At 32.2% G+C, this 13,121-nt stretch overlaps 1 pseudogene; it reads left to right on the top strand.

Annotated features, from left to right (window-relative positions):
• LOC106780291 overlaps positions 1 to 13,121 on the top strand; it is a 36,971-nt pseudogene that overhangs the window by 19,597 nt on the left and 4,253 nt on the right.

A 13,121-nucleotide genomic window follows, 5' to 3' on the forward strand; every position in this document is an offset into this window, starting at 1 on the left:
GCCACCTGTGAACCCATGTTCAAATTATTGCGTAAAAATCAGCCAGTAGTTTGGAATGAGGATTGTCAGGCCGCTTTCGACAAGGTCAAACAGTACCTAAAAAACCCTCCTGTATTAAGACCACCCGAGCCAGGAAGGTCACTCATTCTTTACTTAACTGTATTAGATGGATCAATGGGCTGCATGTTGGGCCAACACGACGCCGTCGGAAAGAAAGAACATGTTATATACTACTTAAGCAAGAGATTCACAGATTGTGAACAAAGATATTCGCCGCTAGAGCGAACTTGTTGCGCATTGGCCTGGTCTGCTCATCGCCTAAGACAATACATTCTAAATCATTCCACTCGGTTGATATCCAAGATGGATCCTATTAAATATATTTTCGAAAAGCCTGCTCTCACAAGAAGAATTGCCCGGTGGCAAATGCTGTTGTCAGAATATGACATCACATACGTCACTCAAAAATCTGTAAAAGGTAGTGCTCTAGCTGACTGTTTGGCCCAGCAACCCGTTAAGGATTATCAACCGATGCAACGCAATTTTCCTGATGAGGATATCATGGCCCTATTCGAAAAAGTTGAGGGGGGCCCAAGCGAAAAATCATGGACATTACTATTTGATGGGGCCTCCAACGTAATGGGGCATGGAATAGGGGCANTACTTATATCTCCAGAGAACCAATACACACCCATGACGGCTAGGTTGTGTTTCGACTGCACCAACAATATCGCCGAATACGAGGCCTGTGTTATGGGCATTAGAGCAGCGATTGAACATGCGGTGAAGATTCTGAATGTATATGGGGACTCCGCCTTAGTCATTAACCAATTGAAGGGAGAGTGGGAAACTAGGGATACAAAACTAATCCCCTATCAAGTTTACATCGTTAGGCTAATTGAGAATTTCGATTCCATCACGTTTCATCATATACCACGAGATGACAATCAATTGGCAGATGCTTTGGCTACCTTATCTTCGATGTTTGAAATTAACCGGGATGACGAAATACCAATAATCAAAATGAAGAGCCACGAAGAGCCAGCATACTTTCATTCCATAGATGAAGAGTTAGATGGGAAACCTTGGTATTACGATATTATGAACTATCTAAAAACTTAAGGATACCCTGAAAATGCATCTGAAAATGACAAGAGAACACTAAGGACATTGGCCGCCAAATTTATCTTAAGCGGGGATGTTTTGTATAAAAGAAATCATGACATGGTACTCCTAAAGTGTGTGGAAGCAAAAGAGGCTGAGGCCATTATGAAAGAAGTTCATGAAGGTACATTCGGCACACACATGAGTGGACACTCAATGGCTAGGAAGATTATGAGAGCAGGTTACTTTTGGTTAACCATGGAACGAGATTGTTGCATGCATGTAAGAAAGTGTGAAAAATGCCAAAAGTACGCAGATAATATCAATGCACCACCCGTAAACCTGAACGTATTGTCAGCACCATGGCCATTTTCAATGTGGGGAATAGATGTAATTNATATATATATATATATATATATATATATATATATATATATATATATATATTAGGTTTTTAATTAATTAGGATTTTTAATTAAGAATGGGAGATTATTTTTAGTTATTTAATAAATGTATAATGTATTGTAATGTTGTAGTTGGGACTAAAACGAGGAATAATTTAAAATATGTTTAGAAATAAATCAAATTTAATTACCAGTAGTCTAAATTATCTTATTTATTAAAAAATTAGAATAAAAATAATTTAACTATTTTGTTTAATTATTTTATTGTAATATTTGAATTTAGTTATATTTTTTTTTCATAAAAAGTAAACTCTACGAGTTTACAATTCGAGTCTACGAGTCGAGTTTACGGAACTCTCACGAGTTTACGTAAACTCTCGAGTTTGACAACCTTGCATACATTATGAGAAAAAGATTTAATTATATCTTCGTAGAGAGGTTGGGGTATTTTTTTTTTAAAGAAATCCATTATCGAATTTTCAAGGACATCCAGGAAAATAAACAAAGTTAGTGGGTGTCGCAAACTCTCATCGTGTTCAATCAAAGATAATGTGATTCCATATTCTTGTCAAAGAATACCTCAAGATTACTCATTCAACATTTATCCCTCGACCACCACTCATTTTGCTTATCTGAAGTATGCTTCATATTCAAGTGATTAAAAGCTCTTGAATGATAGATAATAATATAAGTATAAAAACAAAAATCTATTGTCTACTCCAAAATAGTATATATAAAAAACAATAATAATAAAATATTGCATAAAATAAAAATTAAAAATTGAAAATAGTTTTTCTTGAGATATAGAAAGGATCTCCACTGCTAATACTAGTGTTGTGATGTTAGCCATGATCTCATCAAAGTATCTCGATTTCTTTTTAATGTAATTATTTAATAATGGTTTTATTGTATGTAAACATTAAACTTATAAAAAAAGGAAGCTAAACATTAGCCCTATACAAGTTTGAATTTTGTCATAATTATAAATCCTTCTAAATATTTCGTTGCTAATATTTCTGTTTTAAGAAATACAATATTATTTTAATTTATTTTTAATATGTTTTTTAGAACATTAATAAGTTAAAGCGTTGTTCATTATTGAGTAACATAATGACACTTCTTTTTAATTCAAACTTCGTAATAAATTTATTCAGCTGCTTAAACTGTTTCCTTTAACCTTCCAAATTACAATAGTTCTTCATTGATTTCTTTATCTTGTTTCATCATAAACTTTTACTCTAACAATCACCCAACAAATTTCTTTTAGTGTGTCCCTACACTTCAAACATTTACGTTTGTTGTTTTATGAATTTTGGCAAAATTTTCTAACTAACTATTTTTCGTGTTTCTATTTATAGTATTTATTTAAATAAAATGCAGTCTATTAAACGCTGTATATTCACAATTTTATAGTAATAAAAATATGTCTAGTTGCCATTTGACTTGTAATATATAAAACAAAATGTAATGAACCTCATCACTCTTTTCACATTTTACATTGATGTGTACCACAAAAATTTTAGAGTTGCTTTTGTTTTTGGAAGAGAGGGGTCAATGTGTATTGCCGTACAACACTATTTTCACGCGTGAAAACAAACCATGAGAGAAACATGTACTCATCATTCATAGCACTCATCATTCAGTCCTCTCTCTCTCTCCTCCTTAATTTCCTCTTTCTGTCTGTAAAATGTTCTGAAATTTGTAAGAGGAGATTCAATTTAAATAAAAATAAAAGGGCTAAAAATGCATTATCATTTTATAATGTTAATTTCAGAGCTTCAGTGACAGATTTAACAGATACAGACTATACTTTTATTTCCTCATTCTTAGAAATAAAGGAGGATGAAAAAGCCTATTGAATAAAGTTAAAAATAAGTTTATTAAAAGACAAAAAAGGAAATTACTGGTCAAAGAGTTTAAGAGATTCATTTTCCTATCGCTTTTGTTATTTCATCTTTCTTTTCTAAATGACTCACCAAATTCATTTTAACTCAATTTTTAAAGGAAGTTTTGTTAAGCAACTATTATTAAATACTTCTTATATTCATTCCTAATTGTTGATTGTACCATAATTATTAAAATTATCAAATTGTGATTTGGCTTATGAACTCAGACAAGTATTAAAAACGAAATAAAATAAATAAATTGAATAACCAAATAAAGTTAAAAAAAAGATAAGTTAATTGAATAACCAAATAATGTTAAAAGAAGATAACTGCAGTTTACCAACTACATCAACCGTTATAATAGCAAGATATTTAGTTGATTACCACCTAATATTAACTAAAGTGAAAAATTAAAAACCCATAATAGACATTTATGTGTGTGTTTGTTGTCTAGTCTTAAATTTAAATATTTTAAGTTAGATTTCATTTCCAAATCTTTCTTAGTGTATTTTCGTAGATCAAACCACAATAATAATAATATAATAATAATGTTTAATTGCTAATTTCATCTTTTATTTAGTCATTTCATTTGTTTTAATTTTTATATTTGTTTTTAATTTAATTAAGTCCTTATTTTTATGAAAAAATAAAACTAAACATTCTATTATGTATTAAAATTTTGATTTACCACATGTTAAAATTTGGATTATTTTCTATCTAAAGTGGCACTTTCCAAACAGAACCACAATTTTTTACGGGTTATGCATCCACATTTTTGAAACACAGGTCAATTTTCGAAAGAGAGGGTTTGAATAAAATTTATCTTTTTGCAAATAAGTATTAGATGCGGTGTTTAGACGATTTTGCAGAAGCGGTAGAAGATTTTTAAGTGTTTAAAAAGTTTTTAAAAACGAAAACAGAAGAAATATTTATATTTTTAAAGAATTTTACTATTTTTTTCAAATATTATAACTAAGATCAACCGTTCCTAATTCCATAAAATTAGTCCAACTAGTTAGATAAGTTTATATAATAATCCTAGTAAAATCATAAATTTTGACACATGATACATCCAAATTTTAACACATCCTTGTGAACAATATTAATATCAATTTAATAGAAAAAGTTACATAAAAATTTTCTTACAAAAATCAGAGTTCAATTTAGTTTTTTCTTTTTCTTAAATAATAACTTACTTTCATCCAAATAATATGTAAGGATAAAAGAAAATTAAAAAACTAAATATAAGAATCAAAATTAATAATAATATTAAGTTGCGAGTTAATTTTTAAAAATATTTTAAATTGAAGTAAGGTGTCCCTTTCTTAAGTACCTTAATGGCTCTTTTAAAAAAAAAAATGTTCTTAGAAAAAAAGTGTGCATGTATGTGACTGAATGTATCTTTTTCCGTATATATATTTTTGTATTTTACTTCACATGAATATTATTTCTACTGTCCAAGAGAGGGTGTCATTATTTTGTTTGTTCCATATTACGTCATTTTGTGTATAGGGTCATCATCATTCTTGTCTTTCCATTTCCTTTTCACAAACCTATATGCCTATATAACTTATAAGAATTTATCAGCAAAAATGGAAAAAGCGAAAAAACCTTAGTTGGACCCTGAATGTCTATTTTTAGACTTGTTAATATAATAAAAATTATATTTAAATCTAACTAATAGAAATGCTAATTCATGAAATAAGAATATTTATCGTTTATGGATCATGAATTTCAATTAACAATACCAAATATTAAATAAGCATTAATCCACATTAACAATTTTTATAAATAATTAGTTTAATAACATTTTTCAATCAAATACTTTTACATGTTTTCATTTCCGATCCATAGTGGGAAGTATTTCTTAATATGATATGAACTTTAGTATTTACCTTCATTAATGTATTCAAATGTTTATTAAATAATTCTTGTATAAAGAATAAAGTAATAAACTTATAATATTATTAAAAAAAAATATTTTTAATAAATTATAATTACATAAAATTTGAAATAAACTACTAAGTAAATTAAAAATATTTTACTAATTAAAAATACACACGACAAGATAATAAATAGACATACATTATATTTTTGAACCTGAAAGAAAAAAAAAACGATTATCATTCCTACCTATAATTATATTTATTCAATTCAAATATTCTTCATTGGAAATAAATTTAATCACACAATCACATATACATATACACAATGATCGTGTCTCAAGTTTTACTCAATTAAATTCTCATTACTTCTTTGACAAATTTGCATTAGTTTACGGTTGGCTGTTTACTAAACTTAGTGAATTAAATAAATAATATTCAATTCATAAAATATAAATGTTGTTACGAAATATGTCATCATACTAATTAATCAGTTAAAAATAAAAAATTTCTGATCCATTCTAGTGTCTCTTTTGAAAAATCTGACCGACAATTTTTTTTTTCTGCAAAAATTCTTTACTTCCTAAATTTTCTTTTAATATATAATTTTTTTGACAGATTTATCCCCAAAGTTTAAACAAGAAACTTTACTTCAAAAAATTGAATAAACCTATTGATTATAAAAGAACTAAAGTTTAAATCTTAGGTATATTATTCCATTAAAATACTTTTGTAGATTTATCACTTCAATCAAGATTTTCTTCTATTTAAAAAATATATTTTTTTTTTAATTTCTTGAAAAGAAATGAAACAGCATAATATCGGAGGAAGAGCAGTGAAGAATATAGTGACATTTACCTAATTTGATTTAGCTAGCACTATTATTCCACGTGACACACCTTATGTACCCTTATGATGAATATAAAAACAATCAATGTCGGAGTACCTTTCATGGTGTTCCTTGGTCCATATTTTTCCATAATAAATTATGGTGGCGACTCCAAAATATTTTCTAAAACCGTTGTTTTTTTCGGTTCGCCGTCCCGTCGCAATCCCGGTTGCGACAATTGTTACTATTAATTGCTTTAAAATTGTTGCTTGTGTTACTATATCATTTACAAATAATGTGCATAATGTTTAAATAGGAAGAATTTCCAACGAGACTTTCACAAGTTAGATTTGAACATGGGTCATCTCCTACTGCAGATAATGAGAATAATGATGAGGACGACATCCGTAGAACAATGATGGATCAATGTCGTTGGTTGAAAAAAAAAGGGCGAGTGTACTGTAGGATAGCTTTCTGCAAATTACACAACAGGAAGAGGTACCCTGAAGCACCAACCATCTTCTTCCACGACCACTGCTAACAAGGTTGTTGTCTGCCTCATGCAAGCACTAGAGCAACGTGACCAGGAATACTCCGAATTGATAATAAATGAGTTTACAAACTTTAAACAACTTGTCATGATATTGTTGCCTGAAGCTTCATAGCTTTAGTCCACCGTCCCTCTAACCTTTCTATGACCGTCTCCATCACCTGCTACCCCAAAGCAGCCCACATCAGTCCAGTCCACACCAGTCCAGTTCAGATTAGTCCAACCCAGCCACCTTTAGAGCAATAGGATGATGAAAATTAAGACCATTCTGATGATGACTATGCAGATTATTAGTCTTGTTGTTATTGAACATACTTCTTCTAACATTATGTTTTATCTTTTACACTTCCTCATGTGCTACAAACATATAGTAGTACTTAGTCTAGATGAACATGTTTAATGTTTTATGTTTATTTAAAAATACAAGTTCTTAAATTTGAAAATCAATATTTAATGCGATATTGTTTATTGCATCAGTAATTGGAGATGCATATTATGTAGGTCTTTTTGTTCTTGGAAAATATAGTGCAGGTCTGTCTTTGAATATGAAAATGTTATGCAGGTTTGATTGTGTAGTTGGATAACAAATACAAATTGCACTTGATTATGTCAAGTACTTTTCAATGGCCTTTTGTTTTAGTAATTACCGACGACCTTATCCTTCATTAATTACCGACGATCTTTTCCTTCGATAATCATTACAGATAAAGGTATTACTGACGAAAAAGTGGTTGTCGATAATCCATCGGAAATATAATATTACGTACCAATTTTGACTATTTCCGACGAATTATATCAATCAATAATCGTAATTGTTTTTATTCTTTAATTTTCATTTAATCTTCAATATCAACTAGGTGACTATCAAGAGTTCAATATTTGACAATGATCTCCACGTCACTTTGTGCCTTTTTCCTTTTCTAACACTTTCCTTTTACCATCAACAAGTTTTTGTACGTTTATAAACTCAAACATGGTTCTAATATCAATTGGCTTTCTTAAACAAGCCTAATATGGTCTTTTATTTCCATCTACACCTATTATTTTTAATTTTTCAAAATAAAATTCTTTAAAGTGAAATTCTTGGCAAAGGATGTATACAAGAGAATGTACATTCACTCCGAAAACACTTCAATTTGCTGTCTATTAGCAAATGCCAAATAAATTTAAATCTAGATCCAAGTCGCTATTGTGAGGAAAAGGTTAGATATAAAGATAATTAAAGAGCCTTATAAGTATTCAAGATCTCCTCACCATTCCATATAATGATCTAATATCTTGATTTTTGGATACAGATTGTCTGATTTTGGGTACTTTAAATTGTTTATGCTTGTTCATATATTAATTTTTCACATTTTCATACATCCATGGTTATCAAACTCGCGAGTTAACTCGTTAACTCGTTCGAGTTTGCGTTTCCACACACAGCTTCCGAGTTAACTCGGAAGCAAACTCATTTTAGATGTAAACTCGGTAGACTCGGAAGCAAACTCGGTCAACTCGTCCAAACTCGAGAGTTTACAACCGAGTTGGCGAGATTAAAGAAGAAATCTTTTAAACCAAAAACGACAAAACCATAATCGTTTGGTGCGCAAAAGTGAAAAAGGAAAACTCGTCATGAATAAAATGGCTTCTCACCGCACAATTGTCTCTTCATTGGTCGTGGCGCCACCATTCGCTCATGCTTGCGGCACCACCGTTCGCTCACTATGTCGTTGTTTGCTCGTCTTTGCTTTGTTCGCTTGCCCGTTCGTGTCCCTCAGGTTGTCTTTAGTCTTCTTCTCGATTTCAAAAAGATGAGTTTTTTTGTTTGTCAACTGCGCACCGTTTTCTGGAGGATGGGATTTAGGGAATTTGTGAGTTGTCAGCTGTAGAAAGGGACTTAGGGTATTTGTGAGTATTTTTTTTTTTTGCCAGCTAGGGTAGGAAGGGATTTTATTTTTTCAGTGGTGGGATATATATATATATATATATATATATATATATATATATATTTTGCAGAGTGATATTATATTCTACAAAAGGGAAAGATATATCACAGAAGAATAAATGGAAAAATATGGACCAATGATTATTATTATTATTATCATTACTATTATTTTGTCAAGGCTTTTGCGAATTCAACATTTTCTCTGCTGGTCAGGTGATGAATGCATGGTGGGATATGATGAGATCAGTGAATCATTGTTTGTTTGGACCATCGAGACTTCAGTAAATCCAATGTTGTCCCTGTATCTGTCTCTGTCTTGCAATAGGTACTGCACTGGATTTTTTTAACTCACTCTTTAACTTTGTTTTGCTTTTTCCTTACTGTTAAATTTGCGTTTGCAGAACGGAGGAAGCAGCTTTTGAGCACACGTGCATGAAAAGAATAACTTAAGTTTTACACTGTTTGTTATATTATAATTCTTAAATTTTGTTATTAATAGTTAATCTTTTTCTTGAGCGGATTTATATCTTTAAGAATTATGGAGATGAAATTGTTTTATAACAGAGGATGTAATAATAAAATAAATAAAACTATAAAGATCCTGCAATTTAAATGACAATATATCTTATAACTAATTAATGAGAGATCAGGTTGTATATAATACAGGAATTGATAGTTGAAAATTTCTATGAAGTTGATAAAATAAAATAAGACTAGAATAAAATATTTTTTTAATATATAACATTTTTCTTCATTGTTTAGTCCTTCACAATAAGATATCTTTTATCTTCATGTAATATATTGCTTTAAAATAATTTTTATAGGGTATATAATTAATTTGTAAGTCGAAAAGATGATAACTCTTTGACTTATATTAAGTAACACACAACATGTTACAAAGAAAATTCTTATTATCAAATTTACTTAGCTTTGTATTAGGTTAATGTTTAATTATGTGTCTAAAATTTCCAATTTAGTTAAAATCACTAGTGAAAAAACGTTGTTTAACATCACCACATATATGTCGGTTGTTATATGCACTGACGTAAAACGATGACCGGTGGCAACTTCGTAATTAAGTAGGGTAAGTAGACGTCGGGCCTGGGCCTAACCGATGCCTGAAAAAGTCTAGACGTCGGTCCCCCTATAAGGCGACGTTTAAAGGGCTGTCAGGTACGGTGAATAGTCAACCTATAGACGTCCACAAGACAACCACCGACGTCTATAAGTCTCAGAGATGGTGAAAAGTCGCGAGGTAAACGTCGGTGCCCCCCAATAGACGTCTATGACCTGACAGGTAGTTGGGTGCCATTAATGTCTGAGAAATAGACGTCGGCGCCCCCCCCTATGGGACGTCTATAACCTGACAGTTAGGTGAAACTGTAATGATTATGCTACAAACTAGACGTCGGTTACCATGCAACCGACGACTATGTCCAACTAGACGTCAGTTGTGCACATACCTGATGTCTATAATCCGCGCCAATATTAATATTTAAATCATATAGACGTCGAATTAGTGAGAGCACCGACGTCTATAACCTTACAGACGTCTGTCGCGATAGATAACCGACGTCTAGAGTTACATAAACTTCAGAACGCGAACCTGCGAGCAGTTTCCACTATTCATCGTCTTCTTCGTCGAGAGCTCTTCTCCGTCGCGCCATTAGCGGTTCGTTTTCTGTGTTTTTGATCATTTAAATTTAGTTTTGCTCCGATTGAATTAGTCTTTGATGAAAAAGCTTTCATTTGAACCATCATAATTTCATTTCGTTGCAGTTTCAAACGTCTTGTTGGGTTACGTTTTCGACTATTTTTGGATTGCTTTTCTGACCTATATTTGGGCGTGCACTACGACAGCTATCTCATTTGGTTATATATAATCTGCTAAAAAGGTTAGGTTGTTTCTTGAAAACTTAATTTGTATGGATATTATTGGCTTTTGTGTATGATGTTAGCATTTTGAATTTGCATTTTATTGGTTTTTTTTTTTTTATGATTTCATATTGATGTTTAGGTATGCATGTGTTTGCAAATTGTTAGTATATGCATGTGTTTGTAGATTGTTAGTATATGCATGTGATTAAGTTTAGTTGTGTTATTATAGTTAAAATTTAACACAAACGATTAATCTTTTAATCGTTTGTATTAAGTTTTGAATTGTCCGATTATCCAATTGTCCAATTTTATACTGATGAAGTATGTTACGAACATAGTATGGATCGAAGCTAGATGAATGCACGTCGCCTCTCTGAAGAATATGAGAAGGGTGTTTCGGTGTTCTTGCAATATGTTAAAGAAAAGGAAAAGTCTGTGAACGGGACATATTTTTTTCCTTGTGTTCGTTGTCTTAATCAAATACGACAAGACTTGGCCAATTTGCATGATCATCTATTCATGTTCGGCATAACGAGAACGTATACGGTTTGGACTTGGCATGGAGAAGAATGGATGAGTGATCATTTAGAGGACATGATACGTGATGTTGGTGAAGATAACTTTAGAAGAACTAATTTGTACGATTCTGAGCAACCGTTGTACTCAGGCTGCACAAACTTTACACATTTATCTGCAACTTTGAAGTTGTTCAGTTTAAAAGCAAGGAACGGATGGACCGATAAAAGTTTCACGGAGTTGTTGGAGTTGCTGAAGGACATGCTTCCAGAGAATAATACTCTTCCTATTCAAAATTACGAGGCCAAAAAAGTTTTATGTCCAATGGGTCTTGAATATCAGAAGATACATGCTTGCCCCAATGATTGTGTTTTGTACATCAAGGAGTTTGCTTCACTAAAGTACTGTCCAACATGTGTTTAAGCCGTTTTAAAAAGAAATCTGACAAAAACACTAGTGAAGAAGGTAATGATGGTGCACCTAGTAAGGTCATGTGGTATTTGCCTATAATACCTAGGTTCAAACGTATGTTCTCTGTTAAGGAGGATGCAAAGAACCTTAAGTGGCACGTTTTAGGAAGAAAGTGCGATAATCTTCTTTGACACCCATCAGACTCACCACAGTGGAAGAAGATCGATGAAACATCTTGAGAATTTGGTGCAAATCCAAGAATCTTAAGATTTGCACTTGCAACTGATGGCATGAATCCGTACGGGAACTTAAGTAGCAAACACAGTTCATGGCCAGTTATGTTGATGATATACAATCTTTCTCCTTTGTTGTGCATGAAGAGAAAATATTTCATGTTGTCAATGATGATATCTAATCCTAAACAACCTGGAAATGACATTGATGTTTACTTGAAACCTTTAATTGATGATTTGAAATTGTTGTGGGAAGAAGGTGTCAAAGTGTTTGATTCAGATGTTGAAGAGAATTTTCGTTTGCGCGCAATGTTGTTTTACACTATAAATGATTTCCCAGCCTTGGAAACTTGAGCGGTTATAGTGTTAAAGGACATTTTGCATGTCCGATTTGTGAAGAAAACACTAGTTACCTTTAATTGAAGCATGGCCAGAAGACGGTTTATACAAGACATCGGAAATTCCTTCCTCGCAATCACCCTTATCGTAGATTGAAAAAAACATTCAATGGAAGTGCTGAGGATGAGGTTGTGTGTAGACCCCAGAATGGTGAAGAGGTGTACCACAAAGTCAAAAACATTGGCATTGTATTTGGAAAACATCGTAAAAGTACATATACAAAAAATGTTTGGAAGAAATGATCAATATTTTTTAATCTTCCTTATTGGTCTTTACTTGATGTTAGACATTGTACTGATGTGATGCACGTAGAAAAAAAAATGTTTGTGACAGTGTCATCGGAACTTTATTAAACGTCAAAGGGAAGACCAAAGATGGAATAAAAGCAGGACAAGATTTGGCTGACATGGGAATCCGAACAGAGTTACATCCACAGACAATAGGTAGACACACCTATTTGCCCCCAGCCTGTCATACTCTTTCTAAAAAAGAAAAACAAAGTTTTTGTAAGTCTTTAAGAAGTGTGCAGGTTCCTGATAACGGTTGATTTTATGTGTTTGTGTGTGTATATTTTGTGAATAAATCAACTCCTTCATAGCTTTTACCTTGTTTTATCCTCACATTTAGTGTGTTTTCTAGTTTTCCTGTGTTTATTTAGTATATGCTTGTTTTTACCTCTAATCTCTATGTTTGAGTGTGTGAAATAAAGGAATAGGAAACAATTCTAGTGGAGGAAAACAAGCAAGAACTCAAGGGAACATGTTTTAGGACAATAAAAGATCAATCTGAAGCCAATACCCATTTTGGACGCCTTTGGAAGCACACAAGAACTTGAATTGTAGAAATGTTGAAGCTGCGCTGGCGCTGAGCGGTACATTTCCAGCGCTGAGCGCCAGAGTTCAGTGATTGTATCGCTGAGCGCCACTTTCCCAGCGCTGAGCGCCAGAGTTGCAGAGTTTCCAGAGAATTTCTGCGCTGGGCGTCAGGAAGCCGCGCTGGGCGCGAAAATTCGCTGATGTGTCAAAAATGGGTTATTTAAACATGGGTCTCGCAATTTTTGAGAGACTTCTCCTCCTACACTTCATTCTTCACCTAGAG

This window comes from Vigna radiata, unplaced genomic scaffold, assembly GCF_000741045.1.
Source record: "Vigna radiata var. radiata cultivar VC1973A unplaced genomic scaffold, Vradiata_ver6 scaffold_170, whole genome shotgun sequence".
In the NCBI taxonomy this organism is placed as follows: domain Eukaryota; kingdom Viridiplantae; phylum Streptophyta; class Magnoliopsida; order Fabales; family Fabaceae; genus Vigna; species Vigna radiata.